Consider the following 21,611-nt stretch of genomic DNA (forward strand, 5'->3'; position numbering starts at 1 on the left):
GACTGCTGATAGTCAGACTGCTGATACTGCTGATAGTCAGACTGCTGAGACTGCTGATAGTCAGACTGCTGATAGTCAGACTGCTGATAGTCAGACTGCTGAGACTGCTGATAGTCAGACTGCTGATAGTCAGACTGCTGATAGTCAGACTGCTGATAGTCAGACTGCTGATAGTCAGACTGCTGATAGTCAGACTGCTGATACTGCTGATAGTCAGACTGCTGATACTGCTGATAGTCAGACTGCTGAGACTGCTGATAGTCAGACTGCTGATAGTCAGACTGCTGAGACTGCTGATAGTCAGACTGCTGATACTGCTGATAGTCAGACTGCTGAGACTGCCGATAGTCAGACTGCTGAGACTGCTGATACCGCTGATAGTCAGACTGCTGAGACTGCTGATAGTCAGACTGCTGAGACTGCTGATAGTCAGACTGCTGATAGTCAGACTGCTGAGACTGCTGATAGTCAGACTGCTGATAGTCAGACTGCTGATAGTCAGACTGCTGATACTGCTGATAGTCAGACTGCTGAGACTGCTGATAGTCAGACTGCTGAGACTGCTGATAGTCAGACTGCTGATAGTCAGACTGCTGATAGTCAGACTGCTGAGACTGCTGATAGTCAGACTGCTGAGACTGCTGATAGTCAGACTGCTGAGACTGCTGATAGTCAGACTGCTGAGACTGCTGATAGTCAGACTGCTGATAGTCAGACTGCTGATAGTCAGACTGCTGATACTGCTGATAGTCAGACTGCTGAGACTGCTGATAGTCAGACTGCTGATAGTCAGACTGCTGATAGTCAGACTGCTGAGACTGCTGATAGTCAGACTGCTGATAGTCAGACTGCTGATAGTCAGACTGCTGATAGTCAGACTGCTGATAGTCAGACTGCTGATAGTCAGACTGCTGATACTGCTGATAGTCAGACTGCTGATACTGCTGATAGTCAGACTGCTGAGACTGCTGATAGTCAGACTGCTGATAGTCAGACTGCTGAGACTGCTGATAGTCAGACTGCTGATACTGCTGATAGTCAGACTGCTGAGACTGCCGATAGTCAGACTGCTGAGACTGCTGATACCGCTGATAGTCAGACTGCTGAGACTGCTGATAGTCAGACTGCTGAGACTGCTGATAGTCAGACTGCTGATAGTCAGACTGCTGAGACTGCTGATAGTCAGACTGCTGATAGTCAGACTGCTGATAGTCAGACTGCTGATACTGCTGATAGTCAGACTGCTGAGACTGCTGATAGTCAGACTGCTGATAGTCAGACTGCTGAGACTGCTGATAGTCAGACTGCTGATAGTCAGACTGCTGATAGTCAGACTGCTGATAGTCAGACTGCTGATAGTCAGACTGCTGATAGTCAGACTGCTGATACTGCTGATAGTCAGACTGCTGAGACTGCTGATAGTCAGACTGCTGATAGTCAGACTGCTGATAGTCAGACTGCTGAGACTGCTGATAGTCAGACTGCTGATACTGCTGATAGTCAGACTGCTGATAGTCAGACTGCTGATAGTCAGACTGCTGATAGTCAGACTGCTGATACTGCTGATAGTCAGACTGCTGATAGTCAGACTGCTGAGACTGCTGATAGTCAGACTGCTGATAGTCAGACTGCTGATAGTCAGACTGCTGAGACTGCTGATAGTCAGACTGCTGAGACTGCTGATAGTCAGACTGCTGATAGTCAGACTGCTGAGACTGCTGATAGTCAGGCTGCTGATACTGCTGATAGTCAGACTGCTGATAGTCAGACTGCTGAGACTGCTGATAGTCAGACTGCTGATACTGCTGATAGTCAGACTGCTGATAGTCAGACTGCTGATACTGCTGATAGTCAGACTGCTGATAGTCAGACTGCTGAGACTGCTGATAGTCAGGCTGCTGAGACTGCTGATAGTCAGACTGCTGATACTGCTGATAGTCAGACTGCTGATAGTCAGACTGCTGAGACTGCTGATAGTCAGACTGCTGAGACTGCTGATAGTCAGACTGCTGAGACTGCTGATAGTCAGACTGCTGATACTGCTGATACTGCTGATAGTCAGACTGCTGATAGTCAGACTGCTGAGACTGCTGATAGTCAGACTGCTGATAGTCAGACTGCTGAGACTGCTGATAGTCAGACTGCTGAGACTGCTGATAGTCAGACTGCTGATAGTCAGACTGCTGATAGTCAGACTGCTGAGACTGCTGATAGTCAGACTGCTGATACTGTTGATAGTCAGACTGCTGATAGTCAGACTGCTGATAGTCAGACTGCTGAGACTGCTGATAGTCAGACTGCTGAGACTGCTGATAGTCAGACTGCTGATAGTCAGACTGCTGAGACTGCTGATAGTCAGACTGCTGATAGTCAGACTGCTGAGACTGCTGATAGTCAGACTGCTGAGACTGCTGATAGTCAGACTGCTGATACTGTTGATAGTCAGACTGCTGATACTGTTGATAGTCAGACTGCTGATAGTCAGACTGCTGAGACTGCTGATAGTCAGACTGCTGAGACTGCTGATAGTCAGACTGCTGATAGTCAGACTGCTGAGACTGCTGATAGTCAGACTGCTGAGACTGCTGATAGTCAGGCTGCTGATAGTCAGACTGCTGATAGTCAGACTGCTGATAGTCAGACTGCTGAGACTGCTGATAGTCAGACTGCTGATAGTCAGACTGCTGATACTGCTGATAGTCAGACTGCTGGGACTGCTGATAGTCAGACTGCTGATACTGCTGATAGTCAGACTGCTGATAGTCAGACTGCTGATAGTCAGACTGCTGAGTGCTGATAGTCAGACTGCTGAGACTGCTGATAGTCAGACTGCTGAGACTGCCGATAGTCAGACTGCTGAGACTGCTGATAGTCAGACTGCTGATAGTCAGACTGCTGATACTGCTGATAGTCAGACTGCTGGGACTGCTGATAGTCAGACTGCTGATACTGCTGATAGTCAGACTGCTGATAGTCAGACTGCTGATAGTCAGACTGCTGAGTGCTGATAGTCAGACTGCTGAGACTGCTGATAGTCAGACTGCTGAGACTGCCGATAGTCAGACTGCTGAGACTGCTGATAGTCAGACTGCTGAGACTGCTGATAGTCAGACTGCTGAGACTGCCGATAGTCAGACTGCTGATAGTCAGACTGCTGATAGTCAGACTGCTGAGTGCTGATAGTCAGACTGCTGATAGTCAGACTGCTGATAGTCAGACTGCTGAGTGCTGATAGTCAGACTGCTGATAGTCAGACTGCTGAGTGCTGATAGTCAGACTGCTGATAGTCAGACTGCTGATAGTCAGACTGCTGAGACTGCCGATAGTCAGACTGCTGATAGTCAGACTGCTGATAGTCAGACTGCTGAGTGCTGATAGTCAGACTGCTGATAGTCAGACTGCTGAGTGCTGATAGTCAGACTGCTGTTAGTCAGACTGCTGATAGTCAGACTGCTGAGACTGCTGATAGTCAGACTGCTGATAGTCAGACTGCTGATAGTCAGACTGCTGATAGTCAGACTGCTGATAGTCAGACTGCTGATAGTCAGACTGCTGATAGTCAGACTGCTGAGACTGCTGATAGTCAGACTGCTGAGACTGCTGATAGTCAGACTGCTGATACTGCTGATAGTCAGACTGCTGATAGTCAGACTGCTGAGACTGCTGATAGTCAGACTGCTGATAGTCAGACTGCTGATACTGCTGATAGTCAGACTGCTGATACTGCTGATAGTCAGACTGCTGAGACTGCTGATAGTCAGACTGCTGAGACTGCTGATAGTCAGACTGCTGATAGTCAGACTGCTGATACTGCTGATAGTCAGACTGCTGATAGTCAGACTGCTGAGACTGCTGATAGTCAGACTGCTGATAGTCAGACTGCTGATAGTCAGACTGCTGATACTGCTGATAGTCAGACTGCTGAGACTGCTGATAGTCAGACTGCTGATACTGCTGATAGTCAGACTGCTGAGACTGCTGATAGTCAGACTGCTGAGACTGCTGATAGTCAGACTGCTGAGACTGCTGATAGTCAGACTGCTGATACTGTTGATAGTCAGACTGCTGATAGTCAGACTGCTGATAGTCAGACTGCTGAGACTGCTGATAGTCAGACTGCTGATAGTCAGACTGCTGATAGTCAGACTGCTGATAGTCAGACTGCTGAGACTGCTGATACTGCTGATAGTCAGACTGCTGATAGTCAGACTGCTGATAGTCAGACTGCTGATAGTCAGACTGCTGAGACTGCTGATACTGCTGAGACTGCTGATAGTCAGACTGCTGAGACTGCTGATAGTCAGACTGCTGATAGTCAGACTGCTGAGTGCTGATAGTCAGACTGCTGATAGTCAGACTGCTGATAGTCAGACTGCTGAGTGCTGATAGTCAGACTGCTGATAGTCAGACTGCTGAGACTGCTGATAGTCAGACTGCTGAGACTGCTGATAGTCAGACTGCTGATAGTCAGACTGCTGATAGTCAGACTGCTGATAGTCAGACTGCTGATAGTCAGACTGCTGATAGTCAGACTGCTGATAGTCAGACTGCTGATAGTCAGACTGCTGAGACTGCCGATAGTCAGACTGCTGAGACTGCTGATAGTCAGACTGCTGAGACTGCTGATAGTCAGACTGCTGATAGTCAGACTGCTGAGAGTCAGACTGCTGAGACTGCTGATAGTCAGACTGCTGATAGTCAGACTGCTGAGTGCTGATAGTCAGACTGCTGATAGTCAGACTGCTGATAGTCAGACTGCTGAGTGCTGATAGTCAGACTGCTGATAGTCAGACTGCTGAGACTGCTGATAGTCAGACTGCTGATAGTCAGACTGCTGAGACTGCTGATAGTCAGACTGCTGATAGTCAGACTGCTGAGTGCTGATAGTCAGACTGCTGATAGTCAGACTGCTGATAGTCAGACTGCTGAGTGCTGATAGTCAGACTGCTGATAGTCAGACTGCTGAGACTGCTGATAGTCAGACTGCTGAGACTGCTGATAGTCAGACTGCTGAGACTGCTGATAGTCAGACTGCTGATAGTCAGACTGCTGAGACTGCTGATAGTCAGACTGCTGATAGTCAGACTGCTGATAGTCAGACTGCTGATAGTCAGACTGCTGATAGTCAGACTGCTGATAGTCAGACTGCTGATAGTCAGACTGCTGATAGTCAGACTGCTGAGACTGCTGATAGTCAGACTGCTGAGACTGCTGATAGTCAGACTGCTGATAGTCAGACGGTCAGACTGCTGATAGTCAGACTGCTGAGTGCTGATGGTCAGACTGCTGAGTGCTGATAGTCAGACTGCTGAGACTGCTGATAGTCAGACTGCTGAGACTGCTGATAGTCAGACTGCTGATAGTCAGACTGCTGATAGTCAGACTGCTGAGACTGCTGATAGTCAGACTGCTGATAGTCAGACTGCTGAGACTGCTGATAGTCAGACTGCTGATAGTCAGACTGCTGATAGTCAGACTGCTGAGAGTCAGACTGCTGATAGTCAGACTGCTGAGTGCTGATGGTCAGACTGCTGATAGTCAGTAGGCGTCGAAACAGTTGCAGAAAACGTAGAGTATAACACATGTCAGCAGCTCATCTAGCAGTTTCATCAGCCCCAAAAATCACCCCCAGTATGTGCAGTTACTTTTAACTATTGCCAGTTGAGATGGTAACGTCATAGCTGTGATAACACCAGTTGAGATGGTAACGTCATAGCTGTGATAACACCAGTTGAGATGGTAACGTCATAGCTGTGATAACACCAGTTGAGATGGTAACGTCATAGCTGTGATAACACCAGTTGAGATGGTAACGTCATAGCTGTGATAACACCAGTCACTGGACCTTTGTGTTTTCCGAATAGGAGTAAAAGCTCCACTCTTCCATACCCCACACCTGTATAAAACATTGAACTGTTGTGTATGCTGAGTCCGAGTAGATGGTTACTCCCCTCCCCTCCCCTCCCTTCCCCTCTCTTCCCTTCTTACATGCTATAGTTAGCGCTTGTTACGCCTCTTGGAGGAGGGAACGCCCTGCTACACTCATCTCCCCCTGTGGAGGTATAGAGGAATGGGACTGTAGGTGGAGGTATAGAGGAATCAGACTGTAGGTGGAGGTATAGAGGTATGTGACTGTAGGTGGAGGTATAGAGGAATCAGACTGTAGGTGGAGTAAGGACGACAGAGGCAGAGAACATGACCGTTAACAGGGAATGAATCAGACTGTAGGTGGAGGTATAGAGGAATGGGACTGTAGGTGGAGGTATAGAGGTATGGGACTGTAGGTGGAGGTATAGAGGAATTAGACTGTAGGTGGAGGTATAGAGGTGGAGGTATAGAGGAATCAGACTGTAGGTGGAGGTATAGAGGAATGAGACTGTAGGTGGAGGTATAGAGGAATCAGACTGTAGGTGGAGGTATAGAGGAATGGGACTGTAGGTGGAGGTATAGAGGTATGGGACTGTAGGTGGAGGTATAGAGGAATCAGACTGTAGGTGGAGGTATAGAGGTATGGGACTGTAGGTGGAGGTATAGAGGAATGGGACTGTAGGTGGAGGTATAGAGGAATCAGACTGTAGGTGGAGGTATAGAGGAATCAGACTGTAGGTGGAGGTATAGAGGTATGGGACTGTAGGTGGAGGTATAGAGGAATGGGACTGTAGGTGGAGGTATAGAGGAATCAGACTGTAGGTGGAGGTATAGAGGAATGGGACTGTAGGTGGAGGTATAGAGGAATCAGACTGTAGGTGGAGGTATAGAGGAATCAGACTGTAGGTGGAGGTATAGAGGAATCAGACTGTAGGTGGAGGTATAGAGGAATCAGACTGTAGGTGGAGGTATAGAGGAATCAGACTGTAGGTGGAGGTATAGAGGAATCAGACTGTAGGTGGAGGTATAGAGGAATGGGACTGTAGGTGGAGGTATAGAGGAATCAGACTGTAGGTGGAGGTATAGAGGAATGGGACTGTAGGTGGAGGTATAGAGGAATCAGACTGTAGGTGGAGGTATAGAGGAATGGGACTGTAGGTGGAGGTATAGAGGAATCAGACTGTAGGTGGAGGTATAGAGGAATCAGACTGTAGGTGGAGGTATAGAGGAATCAGACTGTAGGTGGAGGTATAGAGGAATCAGACTGTAGGTGGAGGTATAGAGGAATGGGACTGTAGGTGGAGGTATAGAGGAATCAGACTGTAGGTGGAGGTATAGAGGAATCAGACTGTAGGTGGAGGTATAGAGGAATCAGACTGTAGGTGGAGGTATAGAGGAATCAGACTGTAGGTGGAGGTATAGAGGAATCAGACTGTAGGTGGAGGTATAGAGGAATCAGACTGTAGGTGGAGGTATAGAGGAATCAGACTGTAGGTGGAGGTATAGAGGAATCAGACTGTAGGTGGAGGTTTAGAGGAATCAGACTGTAGGTGGAGGTATAGAGGAATCAGACTGTAGGTGGAGGTATAGAGGTATGGGACTGTAGGTGGAGGTATAGAGGTATGGGACTGTAGGTGGAGGTATGGAGGAATCAGACTGTAGGTGGAGGTATAGAGGAATCAGACTGTAGGTGGAGGTATAGAGGAATTAGACTGTAGGTGGAGGTATAGAGGAATCAGACTGTAGGTGGAGGTATAGAGGAATCAGACTGTAGGTGGAGGTATAGAGGAATCAGACTGTAGGTGGAGGTATAGAGGAATTAGACTGTAGGTGGAGGTATAGGAATCAGACTGTAGGTGGAGGTATAGAGGAATCAGACTGTAGGTGGAGGTATAGAGGTGGAGGTATAGAGGAATGGGACTGTAGGTGGAGGTATAGAGGATTCAGACTGTAGGTGGAGGTATAGAGGAATCAGACTGTAGGTGGAGGTATAGAGGAATCAGACTGTAGGTGGAGGTATAGAGGAATCAGACTGTAGGTGGAGGTTTAGAGGTATGGGACTGTAGGTGGAGGTATAGAGGAATGGGACTGTAGGTGGAGGTATAGAGGAATCAGACTGTAGGTGGAGGTATAGAGGTGGAGGTATAGAGGAATGGGACTGTAGGTGGAGGTATAGAGGAATCAGACTGTAGGTGGAGGTATAGAGGAATCAGACTGTAGGTGGAGGTATAGAGGAATCAGACTGTAGGTGGAGGTATAGAGGAATGGGACTGTAGGTGGAGGTATAGAGGAATCAGACTGTAGGTGGAGGTATAGAGGAATCAGACTGTAGGTGGAGGTATAGAGGAATCAGACTGTAGGTGGAGGTATAGAGGAATCAGACTGTAGGTGGAGGTATAGAGGAATCAGACTGTAGGTGGAGGTATAGAGGAATCAGACTGTAGGTGGAGGTATAGAGGAATCAGACTGTAGGTGGAGGTATAGAGGAATCAGACTGTAGGTGGAGGTATAGAGGAATGGGACTGTAGGTGGAGGTATAGAGGAATCAGACTGTAGGTGGAGGTATAGAGGAATGGGACTGTAGGTGGAGGTATAGAGGAATCAGACTGTAGGTGGAGGTATAGAGGAATCAGACTGTAGGTGGAGGTATAGAGGAATCAGACTGTAGGTGGAGGTATAGAGGAATCAGACTGTAGGTGGAGGTATAGAGGAATGGGACTGTAGGTGGAGGTATAGAGGAATCAGACTGTAGGTGGAGGTATAGAGGATTCAGACTGTAGGTGGAGGTATAGAGGAATCAGACTGTAGGTGGAGGTATAGAGGAATCAGACTGTAGGTGGAGGTATAGAGGAATCAGACTGTAGGTGGAGGAATAGGTGGAGGTACTGTAGGTGGAGGTATAGAGGAATCAGACTGTAGGTGGAGGTATAGAGGAATGGGACTGTAGGTGGAGGTATAGAGGAATCAGACTGTAGGTGGAGGTTTAGAGGAATCAGACTGTAGGTGGAGGTATAGAGGAATCAGACTGTAGGTGGAGGTATAGAGGTATGGGACTGTAGGTGGAGGTATAGAGGTATGGGACTGTAGGTGGAGGTATGGAGGAATCAGACTGTAGGTGGAGGTATAGAGGAATCAGACTGTAGGTGGAGGTATAGAGGAATTAGACTGTAGGTGGAGGTATAGAGGAATCAGACTGTAGGTGGAGGTATAGAGGAATCAGACTGTAGGTGGAGGTATAGAGGAATCAGACTGTAGGTGGAGGTATAGAGGAATTAGACTGTAGGTGGAGGTATAGAGGAATCAGACTGTAGGTGGAGGTATAGAGGAATCAGACTGTAGGTGGAGGTATAGAGGAATCAGACTGTAGGTGGAGGTATAGAGGTGGAGGTATAGAGGAATGGGACTGTAGGTGGAGGTATAGAGGAATCAGACTGTAGGTGGAGGTATAGAGGAATCAGACTGTAGGTGGAGGTATAGAGGAATCAGACTGTAGGTGGAGGTATAGAGGAATCAGACTGTAGGTGGAGGTTTAGAGGTATGGGACTGTAGGTGGAGGTATAGAGGAATGGGACTGTAGGTGGAGGTATAGAGGAATCAGACTGTAGGTGGAGGTATAGAGGTGGAGGTATAGAGGAATGGGACTGTAGGTGGAGGTATAGAGGAATCAGACTGTAGGTGGAGGTATAGAGGAATCAGACTGTAGGTGGAGGTATAGAGGAATCAGACTGTAGGTGGAGGTTTAGAGGTATGGGACTGTAGGTGGAGGTATAGAGGAATGGGACTGTAGGTGGAGGTATAGAGGAATCAGACTGTAGGTGGAGGTATAGAGGAATCAGACTGTAGGTGGAGGTTTAGAGGTATGGGACTGTAGGTGGAGGTTTAGAGGTATGGGACTGTAGGTGGAGGTATAGAGGTATGGGACTGTAGGTGGAGGTATAGAGGAATCAGACTGTAGGTGGAGGTATAGAGGAATCAGACTGTAGGTGGAGGTATAGAGGAATCAGACTGTAGGTGGAGGTATAGAGGAATCAGACTGTAGGTGGAGGTATAGAGGAATCAGACTGTAGGTGGAGGTATAGAGGAATCAGACTGTAGGTAGGGTGGTGGTATAGAGGAATGGGACTGTAGGTGGAGGTATAGAGGAATCAGACTGTAGGTGGAGGTATAGAGGAATCAGACTGTAGGTGGAGGTATAGAGGAATCAGACTGTAGGTGGAGGTATAGAGGAATCAGACTGTAGGTGGAGGTATAGAGGAATCAGACTGTAGGTGGAGGTATAGAGGAATCAGACTGTGGAGGTGGACTGGTATAGAGGAATCAGACTGTAGGTGGAGGTATAGAAGAATCAGAATGTAGGTGGAGGTATAGAGGAATCAGACTGTAGGTGGAGGTATAGAGGAATCAGAATGTAGGTGGAGGTATAGAGGAATCAGACTGTAGGTGGAGGTATAGAGGAATCAGACTGTAGGTGGAGGTATAGAGGAATCAGACTGTAGGTGGAGGTATAGAGGAATCAGACTGTAGGTGGAGGTATAGAGGAATCAGACTGTAGGTGGAGGTATAGAGGAATCAGACTGTAGGTGGAGGTATAGAGGAATCAGACTGTAGGTGGAGGTATAGAGGAATCAGACTGTAGGTGGTGGTATAGAGGTATGGGACTGTAGGTGGAGGTATAGAGGAATCAGACTGTAGGTGGAGGTATAGAGGAATCAGACTGTAGGTGGAGGTATAGAGGAATCAGACTGTAGGTGGAGGTATAGAGGAATCAGACTGTAGGTGGAGGTATAGAGGAATCAGACTGTAGGTGGAGGTATAGAGGAATCAGACTGTAGGTGGAGGTATAGAGGAATCAGACTGTAGGTGGAGGTATAGAGGAATCAGACTGTAGGTGGAGGTATAGAGGAATCAGACTGTAGGTGGAGGTATAGAAGAATCAGAATGTAGGTGGAGGTATAGAGGAATGGGACTGTAGGTGGAGGTATAGAGGTATGGGACTGTAGGTGGAGGTATAGAGGAATTAGACTGTAGGTGGAGGTATAGAGGTGGAGGTATAGAGGAATCAGACTGTAGGTGGAGGTATAGAGGAATGAGACTGTAGGTGGAGGTATAGAGGAATCAGACTGTAGGTGGAGGTATAGAGGAATGGGACTGTAGGTGGAGGTATAGAGGTATGGGACTGTAGGTGGAGGTATAGAGGAATCAGACTGTAGGTGGAGGTATAGAGGTATGGGACTGTAGGTGGAGGTATAGAGGAATGGGACTGTAGGTGGAGGTATAGAGGAATCAGACTGTAGGTGGAGGTATAGAGGAATCAGACTGTAGGTGGAGGTATAGAGGTATGGGACTGTAGGTGGAGGTATAGAGGAATGGGACTGTAGGTGGAGGTATAGAGGAATCAGACTGTAGGTGGAGGTATAGAGGAATGGGACTGTAGGTGGAGGTATAGAGGAATCAGACTGTAGGTGGAGGTATAGAGGAATCAGACTGTAGGTGGAGGTATAGAGGAATCAGACTGTAGGTGGAGGTATAGAGGAATCAGACTGTAGGTGGAGGAATCAGACTGTAGGTGGAGGTATAGAGGAATGGGACTGTAGGTGGAGGTATAGAGGAATCAGACTGTAGGTGGTGGTATAGAGGAATGGGACTGTAGGTGGAGGTATAGAGGAATCAGACTGTAGGTGGAGGTATAGAGGAATCAGACTGTAGGTGGAGGTATAGAGGAATCAGACTAGGTGGAGGTATAGAGGAATCAGACTGTAGGTGGAGGTATAGAGGAATCAGACTGTAGGTGGAGGTATAGAGGAATCAGACTGTAGGTGGAGGTATAGAGGAATCAGACTGTAGGTGGAGGTATAGAGGAATCAGACTGTAGGTGGAGGTATAGAAGAATCAGAATGTAGGTGGAGGTATAGAGGAATGGGACTGTAGGTGGAGGTATAGAGGTATGGGACTGTAGGTGGAGGTATAGAGGAATTAGACTGTAGGTGGAGGTATAGAGGTGGAGGTATAGAGGATTCAGACTGTAGGTGGAGGTATAGAGGAATCAGACTGTAGGTGGAGGTATAGAGGAATCAGACTGTAGGTGGAGGTATAGAGGAATCAGACTGTAGGTGGAGGTATAGAGGAATCAGACTGTAGGTGGAGGTATAGAGGAATCAGACTGTAGGTGGAGGTATAGAGGAATCAGACTGTAGGTGGTGGTATAGAGGTATGGGACTGTAGGTGGAGGTATAGAGGAATCAGACTGTAGGTGGAGGTATAGAGGAATCAGACTGTAGGTGGAGGTATAGAGGAATCAGACTGTAGGTGGAGGTATAGAGGATGGGACTGTAGGTGGAGGTATAGAGGGATCAGACTGTAGGTGGAGGTATAGAGGAATGGGACTGTAGGTGGTATAGAGGTATAGAGGAATCAGACTGTAGGTGGAGGTATAGAGGAATCAGACTGTAGGTGGAGGTATAGAGGAATCAGACTGTAGGTGGAGGTATAGAGGAATCAGACTGTAGGTGGAGGTATAGAGGAATCAGACTGTAGGTGGAGGTATAGAGGAATCAGACTGTAGGTGGAGGTATAGAGGAATGGGACTGTAGGTGGAGGTATAGAGGAATCAGACTGTAGGTGGAGGTATAGAGGAATGGGACTGTAGGTGGAGGTATAGAGGAATCAGACTGTAGGTGGAGGTATAGAGGAATGGGACTGTAGGTGGAGGTATAGAGGAATCAGACTGTAGGTGGAGGTATAGAGGAATCAGACTGTAGGTGGAGGTATAGAGGAATGGGACTGTAGGTGGAGGTATAGAGGAATCAGACTGTAGGTGGAGGTATAGAGGAATCAGACTGTAGGTGGAGGTATAGAGGAATCAGACTGTAGGTGGAGGTATAGAGGAATCAGACTGTAGGTGGAGGTATAGAGGAATCAGACTATAGGTGGAGGTTTAGAGGAATCAGACTGTAGGTGGAGGTATAGAGGAATTAGACTGTAGGTGGAGGTATAGAGGAATCAGACAGTAGGTGGAGGTATAGAGGAATGGGACTGTAGGTGGAGGTATAGAGGAATCAGACTGTAGGTGGAGGTTTAGAGGAATCAGACTGTAGGTGGAGGTATAGAGGAATCAGACTGTAGGTGGAGGTATAGAGGTATGGGACTGTAGGTGGAGGTATAGAGGTATGGGACTGTAGGTGGAGGTATGGAGGAATCAGACTGTAGGTGGAGGTATAGAGGAATCAGACTGTAGGTGGAGGTATAGAGGAATTAGACTGTAGGTGGAGGTATAGAGGAATCAGACTGTAGGTGGAGGTATAGAGGAATCAGACTGTAGGTGGAGGTATAGAGGATTCAGACTGTAGGTGGAGGTATAGAGGAATTAGACTGTAGGTGGAGGTATAGAGGAATCAGACTGTAGGTGGAGGTATAGAGGAATCAGACTGTAGGTGGAGGTATAGAGGTGGAGGTATAGAGGAATGGGACTGTAGGTGGAGGTATAGAGGAATCAGACTGTAGGTGGAGGTATAGAGGAATCAGACTGTAGGTGGAGGTATAGAGGAATCAGACTGTAGGTGGAGGTATAGAGGAATCAGACTGTAGGTGGAGGTTTAGAGGTATGGGACTGTAGGTGGAGGTATAGAGGAATGGGACTGTAGGTGGAGGTATAGAGGAATCAGACTGTAGGTGGAGGTATAGAGGTGGAGGTATAGAGGAATGGGACTGTAGGTGGAGGTATAGAGGAATCAGACTGTAGGTGGAGGTATAGAGGAATGGGACTGTAGGTGGAGGTATAGAGGAATCAGACTGTAGGTGGAGGTTTAGAGGTATGGGACTGTAGGTGGAGGTATAGAGGAATGGGACTGTAGGTGGAGGTATAGAGGAATCAGACTGTAGGTGGAGGTTTAGAGGTATGGGACTGTAGGTGGAGGTATAGAGGAATGGGACTGTAGGTGGAGGTATAGAGGAATCAGACTGTAGGTGGAGGGAGGTGGAGGTATAGAGGAATGGGACTGTAGGTGGAGGTATAGAGGAATCAGACTGTAGGTGGAGGTATAGAGGAATGGGACTGTAGGTGGAGGTATAGAGGAATCAGACTGTAGGTGGAGGTTTAGAGGTATGGGACTGTAGGTGGAGGTATAGAGGAATGGGACTGTAGGTGGAGGTATAGAGGAATCAGACTGTAGGTGGAGGTATAGAGGAATCAGACTGTAGGTGGAGGTTTAGAGGTATGGGACTGTAGGTGGAGGTTTAGAGGTATGGGACTGTAGGTGGAGGTATAGAGGAATCAGACTGTAGGTGGAGGTATAGAGGAATCAGACTGTAGGTGGAGGTATAGAGGAATCAGACTGTAGGTGGAGGTATAGAGGAATCAGACTGTAGGTGGAGGTATAGAGGAATCAGACTGTAGGTGGAGGTATAGAGGAATCAGACTGTAGGTGGAGGTATAGAGGAATCAGACTGTAGGTGGAGGTGGTATAGAGGTATGGGACTGTAGGTGGAGGTATAGAGGAATCAGACTGTAGGTGGAGGTATAGAGGAATCAGACTGTAGGTGGAGGTATAGAGGAATCAGACTGTAGGTGGAGGTATAGAGGAATCAGACTGTAGGTGGAGGTATAGAGGAATCAGACTGTAGGTGGAGGTATAGAGGAATCAGACTGTAGGTGGAGGTATAGAGGAATCAGACTGTAGGTGGAGGTATAGAGGAATCAGACTGTAGGTGGAGGTATAGAGGAATCAGACTGTAGGTGGAGGTATAGAAGAATCAGAATGTAGGTGGAGGTATAGAGGAATCAGACTGTAGGTGGAGGTATAGAGGAATCAGAATGTAGGTGGAGGTATAGAGGAATCAGACTGTAGGTGGAGGTATAGAGGAATCAGACTGTAGGTGGAGGTATAGAGGAATCAGACTGTAGGTGGAGGTATAGAGGAATCAGACTGGAGGTGGAGGTATAGAGGAATCAGACTGGAGGTGGAGGTATAGAGGAATCAGACTGTAGGTGGAGGTATAGAGGAATCAGACTGTAGGTGGAGGTATAGAGGAATCAGACTGTAGGTGGAGGTATAGAGGAATCAGACTGTAGGTGGAGGTATAGAGGAATCAGACTGTAGGTGGAGGTATAGAGGTATGGGACTGTAGGTGGAGGTATAGAGGATTCAGACTGTAGGTGGAGGTATAGAGGAATGGGACTGTAGGTGGAGGTATAGAGGTATGTGACTGTAGGTGGAGGTATAGAGGTATGGGACTGTAGGTGGAGGTATAGAGGTATGGGACTGTAGGTGGAGGTATAGAGGTATGGGACTGTAGGTGGAGGTATACAGGAATCAGACTGTAGGTGGAGGTATAGAGGAATCAGACTGTAGGTGGAGGTATAGAGGAATGGGACTGTAGGTGGAGGTATAGAGGTATGGGACTGTAGGTGGAGGTATACAGGAATCAGACTGTAGGTGGAGGTATAGAGGAATCAGACTGTAGGTGGAGGTATAGAGGAATGGGACTGTAGGTGGAGGTATAGAGGAATGGGACTGTAGGTGGAGGTATAGAGGAATCAGACTGTAGGTGGAGGTATAGAGGAATGGGACTGTAGGTGGAGGTATAGAGGAATCAGACTGTAGGTGGAGGTATAGAGGAATCAGACTGTAGGTGGAGGTATAGAGGAATGGGACTGTAGGTGGAGGTATAGAGGTATGGGACTGTAGGTGGAGGTATAGAGGAATCAGACTGTAGGTGGAGGTATAGAGGAATGGGACTGTAGGTGGAGGTATAGAGGTATGGGACTGTAGGTGGAGGTATAGAGGAATGGGACTGTAGGTGGAGGTATAGAGGAATGGGACTGTAGGTGGAGGTATAGAGGAATGGGACTGTAGGTGGAGGTATAGAGGAATCAGACTGTAGGTGGAGGTATAGAGGAATCAGACTGTAGGTGGAGGTATAGAGGTATGGGACTGTAGGTGGAGGTATAGAGGAATGGGACTGTAGGTGGAGGTATAGAGGAATGGGACTGTAGGTGGAGGTATAGAGGAATCAGACTGTAGGTGGAGGTATAGAGGAATCAGACTGTAGGTGGAGGTAAGGATGACAGAGACAGAGAATATGACCGTTAACAGGGAATGTATTTCCTTCAAATGGCAAGGTGGGGAAAAGGGAACCAAAGCAGAGAAAGTTAAAGTTAAATAGCCCCCTCCCCAAACAAACCTACCCTCTCCTACCTTACCTGCCCTCTCCTACCTTACCTGCCTACCCACTACTTACCTACCCTCTTCTACCTTACCTGACCTCTCCTACCTTACCTGACCTCTCCTACCTTACCTGACCTCTCCTACCTAACCTGACCTCTCCTACCTTACCTGCCTACCCACTACTTACCTACCCTCTTCTACCTTACCTGACCTCTCCTACCTTACCTGACCTCTCCTACCTTACCTGACCTCTCCTACCTAACCTGACCTCTCCTACCTTACCTGCCCTCTCCTACCTTACCTGACCTCTCCTACCTTACCTGACCTCTCCTACCTTACCTGCCTACCCACTACTCAGCAACCCTACCCTCTCCTACCTTACCTGCCTAACCACTACTCACCTACCCTACCCTCTCCTACCATAACCTGCCTACCCACTACTCACCTACCCTCTCCTACCTTACCTGCCTACGCACTACTCACCTGACCTCTCCTACCTTACCTGACCTCTCCTACCTTACCTGACCCCTCCTACCTTAACTGACCTCTCCTACCTAACCTGACCTCTCCTACCTTACCTGACCTCTCCTACCTTACCTGACCTCTCCTACCTTACCTGACCTCTCCTACCTTACCTGACCTCTCCTACATTACCTGCCCTCTCCTACCTTACCTGCCTACCCACTACTTACCTACCCTCTCCTACCTTACCTGACCTCTCCTACCTTACCTGACCTCTCCTACCTAACCTGACCTCTCCTACCTTACCTGCCCTCTCCTACCTTACCTGCCTTCCCACTGCTCACCTACCCTCTCCTACCTTACCTGCCTACCCACTACTCACCTACCCTCTCCCACCTTACCTGCCTACCCACTACTTACCTTACCTGACCTCTCCTACCTTACCAGCCTTCCCACTACTCACCTACCCTACCCTCTCCTACCTTACCTGCCTTCCCACTACTCACCTACCCTGCCCTCTCCTACCTTACCTGCCTTCCCACTACTCACCTACCCTACCCTCTCCTACCTTACCTGCCTTCCCACTACTCACCTACCCTACCCTCTCCCACCTTACCTGCCTTCCCACTACTCACCTACCCTACCCTCTCCTACCTTACCTGCCTACCCACTACTCACCTACCCTCTCCTACCTTACCTGCCTACCCACTACTTACCTACCCTCTTCTACCTTACCTGCCTTTCCACTACTTACCTAACCTCTCCTACCTTACCTGCCTTCCCACTACTCACCTAACCTCACCTACCTTACCTGCCTTCCCACTACTTACCTACCCTCTTCTACCTTACCTGCCTTCCCACTACTCACCTAACCTCACCTACCTTACCTGCCTTCCCACTACTTACCTACCCTCTTCTACCTTACCTGCCTTCCCACTACTCACCTACCCTCTTCTACCTTACCTGCCTTCCCACTACTCACCTAACCTCACCTACCTTACCTGCCTTCCCACTACTTACCTACCCTCTTCTACCTTACCTGCCTACCCACTACTTACCTACCCTCACCTACCTTACCTGCCTTCCCACTACTCACCTAACCTCACCTACCTTACCTGCCTTCCCACTACTTACCTACCCTCTTCTACCTTACCTGCCTTCCCACTACTTACCTACCCTCTTCTACCTTACCTGCCTTCCCACTACTTACCTACCCTCTTCTACCTTACCTGCCTTCCCACTACTTACCTACCCTCTTCTACCTTACCTGCCTACCCACTACTTACCTAACCTTAACGCCACCTGGTGCGCTAACCAGAATGGAGAGGGTGGTCCGCCCAGGTCTTACCTAGTATGTCTAGACGGTGTATATACTACGGGTATATGTCTGCCCGCAGGCCTCTTGCCTAAACACTCCCAAGGTGCCTTCCCCTTCCCCCCCTGGAAACAAATGAAACAGAATAATACAAACTTAAAGTGAACAATTTCAATAATCTAAAACACTGAGTCCTATTGGCTCACAAGTAGTGGTTACAAAATACTTGACAACAAAACAAACAAACAAAACAAACAAACAAAACAAACAACTCTGAGCAACAACCAACACAGGACATCCAAGAAGCTCTGTCTCTTAGCAACAACCAACACAGGACATCCAAGAAGCTCAGTCTCTGAGCAACAACCAACACAGGACATCCAAGAAGCTCTGTCTCTTAGCAACGACCAACACAGGACATCCAAGAAGCTCTGTCTCTTAGCAACAACCAACACAGGACATCCAAGAAGCTCTGTCTCTGAGCAACAACCAACACAGGACATCCAAGAAGCTCTGTCTCTTAGCAACGACCAACACAGGACATCCAAGAAGCTCTGTTTCTTAGCAACGACCAACACAGGACATCCAAGAAGCTCTGTCTCTGAGCAACAACCAACACAGGACATCCAAGAAGCTCTGTCTCTGAGCAACAACCAACACAGGACATCCAAGAAGCTCAGTCTCTTAGCAACAACCAACACAGGACATCCAAGAAGCTCTGTCTCTGAGCAACAACCAACAAAGGACATCCAAGAAGCTCTGTCTCTTAGCAACAACCAACACAGGACATCCAAGAAGCTCAGTCTCTTAGCAACAACCAACACAGGACATCCAAGAAGCTCTGTCTCTTAGCAACAACCAACACAGGACACCCAAGAAGCTCTGTCTCTTAGCAACAACCATCACAGGACATCCAAGAAGCTCAGTCTCTTAGCAACGACCAACACAGGACATCCAAGAAGCTCTGTCTCTTAGCAACAATCAACACAGGACATCCAAGAAGCTCTGTCTCTTAGCAACAACCAACACAGGACATCCAAGAAGCTCTGTCTCTTAGCAACAACCAACACAGGACATCCAAGGAGCTCAGTACACCCAAGAAATGACATAAGGCCTTTAAATGCTCACTGGTCTTGGTGTGTAAAGGATTGTCTTGATTCTTTCTTTTGACAGAGTCTTCTGATGTTGTGAGATCTCCTATAAATAGGATGTTGGGTTTCCACAGCTGTAGTTTCTCCTTTGAAACGTTGTGTCCCCTCACTGCCAGTTCCTTCAGCAGGTGGAGGGGGTCAATCTTGCACGTTTCTGGAGTTGTTGAACAGATCAAAAGGTCATCGACATGTTGAACCAGACTGCTTCCCCCGGGGGAATGCTACATCTCTCAGGTCGTTCTGGAGGACACGGTTGAAGATCGAAGGGCTTTCACAAAATCCCAGTGGAAGACGATTGTAAGTGTACTGAGTTCCTTTTGTAAGAGAAAGAGAACAGGTTGTGACAGTCTGGGTGGAGTGGGACTGTGAGATATGCATCACGTAGTTCAATGAGAGAAAAGGTTTGACGCTTCAGTTGGAACACTTGGCCAGGACAGGCTCGGCTGATTTTATCAACACGATTTCGTGTTACCCTTTTGACCACAGGTAGTCTGGTACCGAACTGAGACCAGTGCTGCACTAATGTACCTATTGAGATGGGGGTTCACTCATTAGTGCTGCACTAATGTACCTATTGAGATGGGGGTTCACTCATTAGTGCTGCACTAATTTACCTGTTGAGATGGGGGTTCACTCATTAGTGCTGCACTAATGTACCTGTTGAGATGGGGGTTCACTCATTAGTGCTGCACTAATGTACCTGTTGAGATGGGGGTTCACTCATTAGTGCTGCACTAATGTACCTGTTGAGATGGGGGTTCACTCATCAGTGCTGCACTAATTTACCTGTTGAGATGGGGGTTCACTCATTAGTGCTGCACTAATGTACCTGTTGAGATGGGGGTTCACTCATCAGTGCTGCACTAATTTACCTGTTGAGATGGGGGTTCACTCATTAGTACTGCACTAATGTACCTATTGAGATGGGGGTTCACTCATCAGTGCTGCACTAATGTACCTATTGAGATGGGGGTTCACTCATTAGTGCTGCACTAATGTACCTGTTGAGATAGGGGTTCACTCATTAGTGCTGCACTAATGTACCTGTTGATATGGGGTTCACTCATTAGTGCTGCACTAATGTACCTGTTGAGATGGGGGTTCACTCATTAGTGCTGCACTAATGTACCTATTGAGATGGGGTTCACTCATTAGTGCTGCACTAATGTACCTATTGAGATGGGGTTCACTCATTAGTGCTGCACTAATGTACCTGTTGAGATGGGGTTCACTCATTAGTGCTGCACTAATGTACCTGTTGAGATGGGGGTTCACTCATTAGTGCAGCACTAATGTACCTATTGAGATGGGGGTTCACTCATTAGTGCTGCACTAATGTCCTATTGAGATGGGGGTTCACTCATTAGTGCTGCACTAATGTACCTGTTGAGATTGGGGTTCACTCATTAGTGCTGCACTAATGTACCTGTTGAGATGGGGGTTCACTCATTAGTGCTGCACTAATGTCCTATTGAGATGGGGGTTCACTCATTAGTGCTGCACTAATGTACCTATTGAGATGGGGGTTCACTCATTAGTGCTGCACTAATGTACCTATTGAGATGGGGGTTCACTCATTAGTGCTGCACTAATGTACCTATTGAGATTGGGGTTCACTCATTAGTGCTGCACTAATTTACCTGTTGAGATGGGGGTTCACTCATTAGTGCTGCACTAATGTACCTATTGAGATGGGGGTTCACTCATTAGTGCTGCACTAATGTACCTGTTGAGATGGGGGTTCACTCATCAGTGCTGCTCTAATGTACCTGTTGAGATGGGGGTTCACTCATTAGTGCTGCACTAATGTACCTGTTGAGATGGGGGTTCACTCATTAGTGCTGCACTAATGTACCTGTTGAGATGGGGGTTCACTCATTAGTGCTGCACTAATGTACCTGTTGAGATGGGGGTTCACTCATCAGTGCTGCACTAATGTACATGTTGAGATGGGGGTTCACTCATTAGTGCTGCACTAATTTACCTATTGAGATGGGGGTTCACTCATTAGTGCTGCACTATAATGTACTTGTTGAGATGGGGGTTCACTCATTAGTGCTGCACTAATGTACTTGTTGAGATGGGGGTTCACTCATTAGTGCTGCACTAATGTACTTGTTGAGATGGGGGTTCACTCATCAGTGCTGCACTAATGTACCTGTTGAGATGGGGGTTCACTCATCAGTGCTGCTCTAATGTACCTGTTGAGATGGGGGTTCACTCATTAGTGCTGCACTAATGTACCTATTGAGATGGGGGTTCACTCATTAGTGCTGCACTAATGTACCTGTTGAGATGGGGTTTCACTCATTAGTGCTGCACTAATGTACCTGTTGAGATAGGGGTTCACTCATTAGTGCTGCACTAATGTACCTGTTGAGATGGGGTTTCACTCATTAGTGCTGCACTAATGTACCTGTTGAGATGGGGGTTCACTCATTAGTGCTGCACTAATGTACCTGTTGAGATGGGGGTTCACTCATTAGTGCTGCACTAATGTACCTGTTGAGATGGGGGTTCACTCATTAGTACTGCACTAATGTACCTGTTGAGATGGGGGTTCACTCATTAGTGCTGCACTAATGTACCTGTTGAGATGGGGGTTCACTCATTAGTGCTGCACTAATGTACCTGTTGAGATGGGGGTTCACT

General features: G+C 47.8%; 1 protein-coding gene across 1 annotated transcript in view; it reads left to right on the forward strand.

Annotated features, from left to right (window-relative positions):
- The window catches only part of LOC135506629 (LIM and calponin homology domains-containing protein 1-like), a 171,309-nt gene that overhangs the window by 14,863 nt on the left and 134,835 nt on the right, over positions 1 to 21,611 (forward strand). The window lies entirely within an intron of this gene.

The sequence above is a fragment of the Oncorhynchus masou genome, chromosome 20 (assembly GCF_036934945.1).
Source record: "Oncorhynchus masou masou isolate Uvic2021 chromosome 20, UVic_Omas_1.1, whole genome shotgun sequence".
Taxonomy (NCBI): domain Eukaryota; kingdom Metazoa; phylum Chordata; class Actinopteri; order Salmoniformes; family Salmonidae; genus Oncorhynchus; species Oncorhynchus masou.